This window comes from Chenopodium quinoa, unplaced genomic scaffold, assembly GCF_001683475.1.
Source record: "Chenopodium quinoa cultivar QQ74 unplaced genomic scaffold, ASM168347v1, whole genome shotgun sequence".
Taxonomy (NCBI): Eukaryota; Viridiplantae; Streptophyta; class Magnoliopsida; order Caryophyllales; family Amaranthaceae; genus Chenopodium; species Chenopodium quinoa.
In genome coordinates, this window is record NW_018744845.1 from 848351 (window position 1) to 857474 (window position 9124).

The following is a 9124-nucleotide window of genomic DNA, read 5'->3' on the forward strand; positions in this document are numbered from 1 at the left end:
AAATATAAATAAATTGTAAATATGATATTTTTTCCGTTATATAAAATCTTTAATGTGAAATGATAAATTTTTTAATAATTTAAATCCTAAATCATTATTCATTGTTTTACCATATCTTTTATTTCGATAGAATCACCAACCTCATCTACAACCAACCTACTACATCAATGGATAAATTGAACTGTGAAATGTTAGCCAAATTGAAATTGATATAAATTAATGTTTACCTTTATATAAAATAAATCAATATATTTACCATTAAATTAAAATCTGTTGCGACATAAAATCAAATCTATGCATTGGATTTTTTTCATCATCTCCAAAAATAACCAAACTCATCCATATATTAAGTCTACAACATCTAACTGTATGTCATTACATAAACAAATAATCGTTAAGTATCCTAAATAAATACAATGTAACTAATAATTACAAATATAAATTTAAACATAAGATTTAAAATATTACCCGGACATTGATGACCTAAAATTAACACAAAATTACTAACACAAAATTCACTTGATGGGGTTTTGTATTGATACGGAATTTTATTTGTGTCGTATGATGTGTTAGATCTGCATGTAAGAAAACATTTAGTAATTAAAACATAAACATATAATCGTTGAGTATCCCAAATTAATACAATGTAAGTAATAATTAGAAATATTAATTTAAACACAGGATATTAAAAATTAAGCTAAAAATTATCCGGCCATTGATGATAAAAAATTAACACAAAATTACTAACACAAAATCGCTTGATGGGGTTTTTTATTGATACGAAATTTTGTTTGGGTCATATGATGTGTCAATTTATAATGGTAGGTATCACAAATTTTAATTTAATTATAATTAACGAACAATTTGTATTTCTTATTATAAATACTATCAAAATTTATGTTATAATGATAGGTATCAAACTTTATTATAAGCGTTTATCATTTAAATATTTTTTAGTATATTTTTTTTGGATTTCTTATACTCGTAGTATTGAATTAATAAATTTATCTTTTCCTATATTTTTACTTTATTTTTTTCATTAAAATAATTTTATTCGTGGATTATAATCTACGTGGCATTAAAATTTTAGATATATCAAATCTAATTCGTCACTTTTATCTAGGTGGCGACATAATTTTTTAATTCAAAAATACAAATCTTTCTTCTTATTGGTTGAAATAAGTATATTTCTTATGTGGCACTTCGAATGCTCTTCAAAAATGCCTACTATATATATATATATATATATATATATATTAGATTTGATCACGGCATGATTATCTATTACCAATCAAAGTTGCTATTCATATTATTTGTAACTTTTATAAAAAAGGGATGCCACACAATATTTGCAACAAATTTATTCTTTCCTTTTTAGGTTGTTATTTTTCTCTATCTCTCTCCTCATCACATGCATCGATATGTTTTTCTCTCCATTTTACACTCATAAACAAGTTTTTCCTATGAAATCGTGCGGTCTCCAAAGCTGCAAATAATATAGAGAAATTCTCTTTGGCACTCACATGTTTTTTTAATTTTCTCTTTGAGTAACAGAAAAAATTTCATATATCTTTGGTAATCATGAATTATTAGTATATATATTAACAATATAAATAATGATATATTTTGGTTAAAATCTTTAACTAGGGTTAGTTTTATTATTCTTTTAATAATTAAATAATTTATAAAAAAAAAACCCACTACCCAATTCTTCCCCCCGATCCCCCTGCTTGCCCAATGCTGGTTGCGCCCGCCTAGACCTCCTCTCCGGCGCCGACTGCACCCACTTATACCCTCTCCTCCACGCCACGCTAGTCGCCGCGACCCCCTGAACCACCTAACCCTCCTTCCCCGAAACTCCCTCCCTTCTCTACAAAACACCCTAAAACCAGACCCCACCCTCAAAAACCTAACCAGCCCTATCCCACCCTTGCTACATTAGGTTTGGTTAGGGTTTCAAGGGTGGAGGCTGGTTTTAGGGTGTTTCGTGGAGGGGGGGGGGGTTAGGGTTTCGAGTGAGGGATGGAGATTGGGTGGTTCAGGCGTTTGCGCGACAAGGGGATGAGGGTTCAACGTGGCGCATGTTAGGAATTTACAACGATTTCAATCAAGAAAACACTTAAATATTGTGTGGGAACAAATCCTAAAATATATGATTACAATTCCAAATTGTAAATAACAAATACTAAACAAAGTATTACAATCAAGTATTTGAATTGTCAATGAAATTACTGAAAATATACAAAGACTACACTAGTGTGAATAATCAAACTTGCCTTTCCTCCAAGTTGACAAAACCAACCACGAACATGAGAATAACGGTAACCACGTAAGTCTCAAATTTTGATACACTGTCAAAGGCGTGTAAACACTTTCCTAAAGAGGTTTATTTCCCCCAAACGGTACTTGGGTTAAACCGAAAAATCCTCTTTGAGATACAATTGACAGCAATTTCGTTCTTAGTACTAGAATCGAAATCAAGATGACAAATTCACAAAAATTGGATTAATTGAAAGAGTTTCCTCACAAAAGTTTGCAAGAAATTTGAGAGAAAAGTGTGGAGAATACTGCTTGGGGAGAAGAAGAATGATGTTTTGTTCCTTTCTTTCACGAATTGATGCCTTTTAATAAAAGACTCAACCGTCAGAAAAACCGCAAAACAGGGAGGCGCGGGCGCTCCACCATGAGGCGTGGGCGCGCCACCAGGTGGAGCGGGCGCTCCTCACAATATCTGCAAGAATTCACAAAAAGGCAGTGAGGGGCGCGGTTTAGGCACGACCAGCAGCGCGGGCGCGCCAACCAGGACGCGCAGGCGCGCCATCCTCACCCTTCCAATTTGCCAAATTCCAGAGAGGTACGCGGTTAAGGCGCACTCTCTGTGCGGCCGCACCAACCTTGCACGGGCGCTCCTTCATGGTCACGATTGCGCAACCATCAACACTCTAAATATTCAACAATCCTCCCCCATTTAGAGTGTTCCTTTAAAATATTCTCCACTTCTAACAATTAAACCACATCTCATGCATCAATGCCAATGTCCCTTCGGATTGAATTGACACCTAGTACAACACACTTAACGATGATTATATCCCATGATTTCCATACGGATTGAATCACACGGATATATCCAACCATTCGAAGGTGAAGTACACACAAGACAAATCGAATTTATCATCACTTGACACTTTTATACAGCCATGTGTCCGTATCTTTCATAAGTTCATCAAAGTCTATATGTCCATCTAGACTTCTTGAAGCGGCTAAACTTCGAACTCATATAGGTAGGTTCTCATATACGTAATAGTGCCCTTGTGATAAGACACCTTCATTTAGAGCTTCTCAACTATAAATCTTTGAGAACTATAAATAGACACTACCTTACACATCACAAGTAACATAACAATATGGGTCATCATACATTGCTAACAAACAACAAAAATGCAATTCATCCACATTGAATCTAAGACTTGATGTTTCTTCAAGCGTTAGATTGGGTTTCACAAATTCGTATTTTTGGACATAAACCCATTCCATTCATGGCAAATATGATGGAATGCTTTGGCATAGCCTTTGTAAAGAAATCCGCCAAATTTAACTTTGTTGGAACATAGTCAAGTCTTATGACCCCATCATTGATAAGCTCTTTCACTAGGCTATGCCTTAGTGAAATATGCCAAAACTTACCATTGTACACTTGACTATAAGCCTTTATCAACGCCGAATTGGAATCACAATGGATTGCCACCGGTGGCATTGGCTTTGACAATAAAGGAAACTCTATCATGAGATTCCTCAACCACTCAACCTCTTTACTAGCTGAAGCAAGAGCTATAAACTCTTCTGCTATAGTGGAATCGTCCGCAATGCAAGTTTGTTTCTTGGAAGACCATGAAATGGCACCTCCCCCAAACATGAATACCCAACCACTTACAGAAGAGTCATCCTCTTTGTGAGTGATCCAACTTGCATCAGATATCCTTCTAAAACTGAAGGAATTCCACTATAAGTTAGACCATAGTCTAATGTACCCTTAAGGTACCTCAAGACTCTTCTTATTGCAAACCAATGCTGTACACCCGGGTTACTAGTAAATCTACTTAGTTTCCCTACAGCCAATGCAATATCCGGTCTTGTACTAGTCATGGCATACATCAAGGATCCAATTATCCTTGAATATTCCAATTGGGAAACCGTTTTCCCCGAATTCTTAACCAATTTAACATTAGGTTCCATGGGGGTGTTCACGGGACACTTATCAAACATATTAAACCGTTTGATCATCTTCTCAATATAATGAGATTGACTTAAGATAAGTCTTCCATTGTCCTTAATAATCTTGATGCCCAAAATGACATCCGCCTCCCCCAAATCCTTCATTAGAAAAGACGAGGATAAGAATTTCTTGGTCAATTCTACTTGTTGTAGACTTGTACCAAAGATAAGCATATCATCAACATATAGACGAATGATGACACCATGACCTTTGTCATCAAATTTGCTATATATACACTTATCAGCTTGATTCACTTTGAATCCAAAGGACAAAATTGTGTCATCAAATTTCCGATGCCACTGCTTTGGTGCTTGTTTAAGTCCCTACAATGACTTAACCAATTTACACACCTTATCTTCTTGTCCTTCCAAAACAAACCCTTCGGGCTGTTTCATGTACACTTCTTCCTCTAGATCTCCATAAAGGAATGTCGTTTTGACATCCATTTGATGAATCACTAGATTATATACCGAAGCCATTGCAATCAGTAACCTTATCGAGGTAATTCTTGCAACCGATGCATAGGTATCGAAATAATCAACACCATGCTTTTGCCTAAAGCCTTGGATAATCAATCTGGCATTAAATTTCACTATGGAGCCATCCGGTTTCCTTTTCCTAGTGAAAATCCACTTGCAACCAAGAGGTTTGCAACCGGGAGGTAAATCCTCTATGACCCAAGTATTATTTCCCATGATGGAATCCATCTCATCATTTATAGCTTCCTTCCAAAATGCACTATCTTGGGAAGATATGGCCTCGCTATAAGTCTTTGGGTCACTATCCACAATAATATGGAGTAGTAGAACTAAGGACATCCCTAGATCTGTCAACTAAATAAATTATGAAGTCATCTAGAGGATTCCTAATTTTCCTTTCCCTAGTACTTCTCCTCACTTGAGGAGTTTCAACATTCTCATTATCGAATGTACTTTCATGAGTTTCAAGTTGATCATTCAACTCTACTATCACCCTATCATTGGCATTGATTTGTAGATCTTTTGGTCTACTCATTGATGAAAATTGATTTTCATCAAAAATTGCATCTCTTGACTCAATAACCGAATAAATCGATATATAGTCATTTTGTTCTATTACATAGAAACTATAAGTTTTGCTATGCTCAGTGTTTCGGGGTTTTTTGATGTGTCCTGCGGGAGAGTTACAATTCCAAGAATGCCCTTCGACGCCTGTGCCTGCAAAATCACGAAGACTCCTGGGGGTAGGAGCTCCGCCTCCGACGATCAAGTTAGTAAAGATACGGGAGGTAGAATGCACGTAATGTAGAAGTTACTTCTCGCGTAATGGGAGAATTCTGCAATTAATATTGCTCGGGGTAAGTGTTTTTCTTTTTGAGGAGTATTCAATGTGAACAACAAATGTTCCAGCCCCCATTAATGAGGGTCCTTCCACTATTTATAGTGGGGAAGGGATGGTTTCCCTTTTAGGGTTTAGAGGACACGTGTCAGCAGAGGATTGGAGCACTGCTGAACAACGGCTGGATGCCACGTGTCACTAGGCCATTGGGCCACGTGTTTAGGGTATTTTTACCCCAAACATTTGCCCCTCACTGGTGTTGACGTGGCAGGGTGCCACGTGGCGCCGGTGAAAGGTTTTTTTTTTTTTTTTTTTTTTTTTAGATTCCTTTTGAAGGATAGAAAAGCAGAAGGCGAAGAGTTCACGACTTTTCACCTTCTGGGACAAATTCTATAAATAGGAGAAGATGTCCCCCGAGCTCTCATTTACAAACTTTGCCAAATTTCTGAAGATTTGAGAGCAGCCGGCAATTTGAGAGTTGAGAGCATTCGGCGTTGAGATTCGTTGAGAGCAACCGGTCTGCAGACCGTCTGGGTCGTTGCAAGCTAGCCAAAGGTTTTCGAGAGGGTAAACAGAGAAACCCAGCCGGATTTTGAACCGCCTGCGTCTTCGCAAGCATCCCAGAGAATTTCCAGATTTTCTTCTAGGTACCGTCTCTATTCTTTCTAGCTTTTTCATGTATTTCCGTTTGAGTCTTTTACTCGCATTTTTTTTCATTGGTCCCATAAGTAGATGGACCCCTTATACCCATACCCGGAACCTAGCTGTGAACTCAGCCGGTTTATTAGTACGGCTGAGTCTAGAACTGGGTCTGCCGCCTCTGTTCTTTGGGACACCCCTTTTTCAACACCCATATCGACCGACTCTGTGTCTGTGCAGGACACAATGGCCAGAATCCGGTCTACTGCCAGAGATCCCAACTACAGAAGTGGGAGCTCAGATGAGCAGCCGCCTGAGGTCCCAGCTTCAGGCGGTGAAGTAGAGCATGGAGAGGTAGAGCAGAGAGGCTCACCCGGGGGTGCTCTCAGCACCCCGGGTGATAGCATTTTAAACGAAGAGAGTGTTCCCCTCCAGGAGACCAGAGAGCAGGTAGGCTCTGATGAGGAGGTCTCCAACACCCCAGCCGGCTCTGATGCCGGTCACGTTCAAAGTAGCAGTAGCAGCTACTTAACCGAATCTGAGGATAGCGAGGAGGCGGAGAGGCCTTCTTGGGACAATAGGAACGATCCTCTCATGATCGCCGTCTCCTCTAAGGACCGCGAGCTCATGCGGGCTGCGCTGCCAGATTTTATCAAACGGCGGCCGCTGGGGGGTGACTATTCAATAAAAATCCCGGCTGCTCTGGGAACAATATGGTGGGAGGATGGACAACCGAACGCGAACGCTTGGTTCGGGTGTTACGAGGCGGCCTTCGTGGCCGGAGTCCGCTTCCCTCTCCACGACACAATAAAAGCCATACTTAGGGGGTATGGCCTAGGTCTCTGGCAATTAACCCCCAACTCATGGGTAAATATTTTAGGGTATATCGCCGCCTGCGAGATGCAGGGCCTCAACCCCGGCTGGGAGGCGTTTGCCCACATGCATTACTTGAGTAGGAGCCCAGGCGGCTGGAGAGCCTGGTATACCTTGACCACCCAGCCCAAATACCTTATGACCTTGGACAAGCCATCCAAATGGTCGGACTGGAAGCACCGGTTCTACTTGGTTAAGGCCCCAACTACGGCAGAGAACAGAGAATTCCGGATCTACAACTGGAAACCAGAACTCTTGGGGACCAAGTGCTGCCTGCCCCCTGTCCCGGAGGATGATAGAGAGACCATCCTTGACTCCGGGTTTTTTTAGTTAGTTCCAGACACCCTCTCATCCGGAGAGATAGTAAGGGTACCTAGAAACTGGGTGCCCAAACATGAATTTTTTAGGGACGAATGCTTCTTGTCCGCTTGTGGTCTAAGCAGCATGTTTAAAAAACGTATGTATTCGGAACTCAGCCGGTTGCTTTCGAACCGGATGCTTTTATTTCCTTGTTTAGTTATTATTCTAACCGTGTGCCTTCCCCTGCAGAAGAAGCCAAGAAAATGCTGCCCACCGAGAAGACACCGGCTAGGTCGGCTGCAGACATCCGGAAAGCCAATCTCGAGAAAAAACTTGCTGCCCAGGCGGCGAAGAAGGTATAACCGTCTGATCCTTCTCGTTTATTTCAATCCTTTTATCCCAAACTTATATTTTTCTCGTTTACAGGACGGGAAGCAGATGCCCCGGTCCCTTCAAAAACAGGTCAGGCCTCCGCCGACCCAACAAGAGTCTGCATCCAAGGTGCAGAAGACAGCCGACCGGCAAACTACCGGCGGCAAATCAATAAAGGTCCCAAGCGGGCCTGGATCTGCGGATGTGCTTTCTGCCATCCCATTGAGGACCGCAACCGGTCCCTCTGAAGGCCGTTCGGGCCGCCAAGGTAACCTCGACCTTACACTGCTTGATCTGCCCATGCGGGTCAAGTCTTACTCACAGTCTCGATCGCAGCCGGGGGATTCTCCAATCAGCCGGCAATCTATAGGCAGAGCATATGCGAGTTTCTCACCGTCTGTTTCTGGTGCAGATAATTCTCCCCGCTGGCCGGACGGGGCACAATATGCCCGGGCCATGCTGAAAGTCGTCCCCAGGGACGAGAAGGAGGCGATCCCTGGGATCAACTCCTTTAATGCCGACCGGGTGCTGGTCGACCTGGCCGACGTATGCTCCAACAACCATGCGGTAATTTTCTTGACGTGCATTTTTAAATATGCAGTATTAACCGGCTGTATTTTTGCAGGCTATGCTGCGCGTAGAGGGGCTCAAACGAGCTTATACCCGCAAGTCTGAGGAGGTAAGGAGAAGCAAACGGGCTGTTGATGACGCCCATAATGTTGCTGACTACTCTTTGTACATGCATGGCTTAGAATCTAAATCTATACGCATGGAACAGGCGGAGAAGACCAAGGCCCTCCAACAGCAGATTGATCAGCTGAAAAACCAAGTTGATCAACTGCAGGCGTCCCTGGATGATGCCAATAAAAAGTTGGCGGAACAGACAGAGCCCCTCCAACGGCTGAGCAAGGCGGAGACTGAAAATGGCCGCCTTGCCAAAGAGAATGAGCGCCTGCGCAAAGAGGCGGCTGCTGCCAATGAGAACTTCAAGGCCACCTTGGAGTCGGAGCAGGAGAGGCTCATTGAAGAGAATGAGCATGACTGTGCAAACCGGATGCAACGGGCGTTTTCCCTCATCCACCCGGAGGCGGACTTCACCGTCTGGGAACTCGCTTTCAAATATTCTGATCTTGCCATTTTGGCCGAGGAGGCGAATGAGCCGGGGCCCGGACCTTATGACGCTTGGGTTAAGGAGGAGATTGCGCGACGGCAGGCGGAGGCTGCTGAAGAGGAGGAAGTCGTTCCTGAAGCCGACGCAGCCGTCCACCCTGATCCAACCCAGAACCAACCGGAATAGGACCGGTTCACTGTTCGCCTGGAGTAGCAACTACTTCCCGGCCTGCGCGCCCT

The 9124-nt window shown here is 42.1% G+C and overlaps 1 long non-coding RNA gene across 1 annotated transcript; it reads left to right on the forward strand.

The window, feature by feature from the left end:
- Positions 1–7704: 7704 nt before the first annotated feature.
- Positions 7705–8226, forward strand: LOC110704544. The gene is made up of 3 exons (XR_002507971.1): positions 7705–7758; positions 7829–8042; positions 8187–8226. It is a non-coding gene; the product is annotated as an uncharacterized LOC110704544 (long non-coding RNA).
- Positions 8227–9124: the final 898 nt, after the last annotated feature.